The sequence below is a fragment of the Microtus ochrogaster genome, unplaced genomic scaffold (assembly GCF_000317375.1).
Source record: "Microtus ochrogaster isolate Prairie Vole_2 unplaced genomic scaffold, MicOch1.0 UNK16, whole genome shotgun sequence".
Lineage (NCBI taxonomy): Eukaryota > Metazoa > Chordata > Mammalia > Rodentia > Cricetidae > Microtus > Microtus ochrogaster.
In genome coordinates this window covers 300,567-302,648 of record NW_004949114.1, presented here as the reverse complement: position 1 = coordinate 302,648, position 2,082 = coordinate 300,567, and the positions used below count along the sequence as shown (strand labels likewise).

General features: G+C 47.2%; 1 pseudogene; it reads left to right on the top strand.

Moving 5' to 3' along the window:
* The first annotated feature begins 296 nt into the window (after positions 1 to 296).
* Positions 297 to 1,264, top strand: LOC101982549 (annotated as a pseudogene).
* Positions 1,265 to 2,082: the final 818 nt, after the last annotated feature.

Here is a 2,082-nt window from a genome sequence, read left to right as displayed (position 1 = left end):
TAGATATTCTGGTACTTCATGGTGATGATGATTTTCAAGAGAGATTTGTAAGTTTCTCTTTTTAAAATATCAGTTGGAGAGCTAGAGTTGTTGCATAATTATAAATAGATACACCTCTACAAATTGTCCACATGTGACCCAATATCATGTCCAATGGATATATACAAAGCCATTGAGAATAGGTAGATAAAGAAAAAAACCCACATTTTTCTTGAGAAAGGAAGTGTTTATTGTCAAGTTGTGTTTCTTGCATCACACTCTTCTCTTCTGGTTCTCTCAGGGGATGAGGAAAGAACATGTGGGGGTGGAACCAGACGTCTCCGGAAGACTTCATCCTTCAAGGGCTCTTTGATGAGTCCTTCTTCTCCCTTTGTCTTTTCCTCCTGATCATGCTGGTGTTCCTTACTGCAGGGAGTGGCAACAGCCTCACCATCCTCCTCATCTGTGCTGACCCCCGTCTTCACACACCAATGTACTTCCTGCTCAGCCAGCTGTCTCTCATGGATCTGATGCAAGTCTCCACAACCATTCCAAAGATGGTGACCAACTACCTGTCTGGGAAGAAGTCCATCTCCTTTGTGGGCTGTGCCACCCAGCACTTCATGTACCTGTGTCTTGGTGGTGCAGAGTGTGTCCTCCTGGCTCTCATGTCTTATGACCGCTATGTTGCCATCTGTCACCCCTTACGCTACACTGTGCTCATGAGCAGAATAGTGGGAGTGATGATGGCTGTCATGTCATGGTTGTGCATCTGTGAACTCCCAAATCCACACATCCATCTTGATGAGCTTCCCTTTCTGTGGTTCAAGAATCATCCACCACTTCTACTGTGAATTTCCAGCTGTTTGGAAGTTGCTGTGTGGGAACATTACTCTGTATGAGAGCACAGTTTACATCAGTATCGTTAGTTTTCTTCTCCTCCCCATCATTCTTGTCTCTGCATCCTATGGACTCATTCTGCACAGTGTCATGCAGATGCGCTCAGCTGGGAGTAAAAGAAATGCCTTTGCCACCTGCAGCTCTCATCTCATTGTGGTTTCTCTTTGGTATGGGTGCTGGTATGTTCTCCTATATGAGACCCCGATCCCAGCGCAATCCTTTGCAAGACAAAGTTGGTTCTGTTTTTTATAGCATCATTACTCCTACCCTGAATCCCCTGATTTATACTCTCAGGAATAAGGATGTTGCTAGGGCTTTGAAAAAAAGTGTTGAGGAGAGATCTTTTCACCTAGTGATCATGGTTATAGTTTTCTGGAATATATAGTTGAGTATGGTATGTCTTGAACTGATTTAAGCAAATTCCCGATCCTTTTTGAGTAGTGCACAAATAACATGGATCCTAATCTAATATGATATCCATCATTGAAACTGATATAATAGCTGTGCTGCCATCTTGGACCCTTTACCTGAACTTTTGTTTCTAAGAAAGGCTTTGAGTGGTCTACAACACATCTCATGTGCTTAAAAATCAACCAAACTGGGCGGCGGAACGCGGTTGGAACACCGAGCGGCGGAACGCGGTCGGAACACCGGGCGGGGGAACGTGGTCAGAACACCGGGCGGCGGAACGCGGCCGCAACACCGGGCGGCGGAACGTGGCCGGAGGACGCCTACCACGGCCGGCGGGGACCTACGGGAACCGGCTGGGACCAGAGTGACAGCAGAGGACACAGGCTGCTGGCGGGAACCTTCCCAGCAGCAGAAGCAGGCTGCAGGGACCGCACACAACACCGAGATCAGATCACCCCACTACAATTAAATCAAAGAGGTAGGCCTTTTGTTGGCAAGGTCACTGGCAAACGGGGAGCTTGGTCCTGATCCTGAAGACCTTCGGGGGGTGAGAGGGTTCTTGGCCTGAGGCAGGAACCAGGAAACAGAGCGAGGGCATTTGGCAAGCAGAACACTTGGCCAACAGGAAAACTTGATCAGGTTTTAAAAGACCCATTAGATAGGATCAATAGGAAGAGATGGGCAGGCGCCAAGGCAAGAATTCACCCAACAACCTGAAAATCAACATGAAAACACCAGAACCCAATGATCTTACAACAGAAGTATTTGAACACCCTAACACAGAAGAAGTGG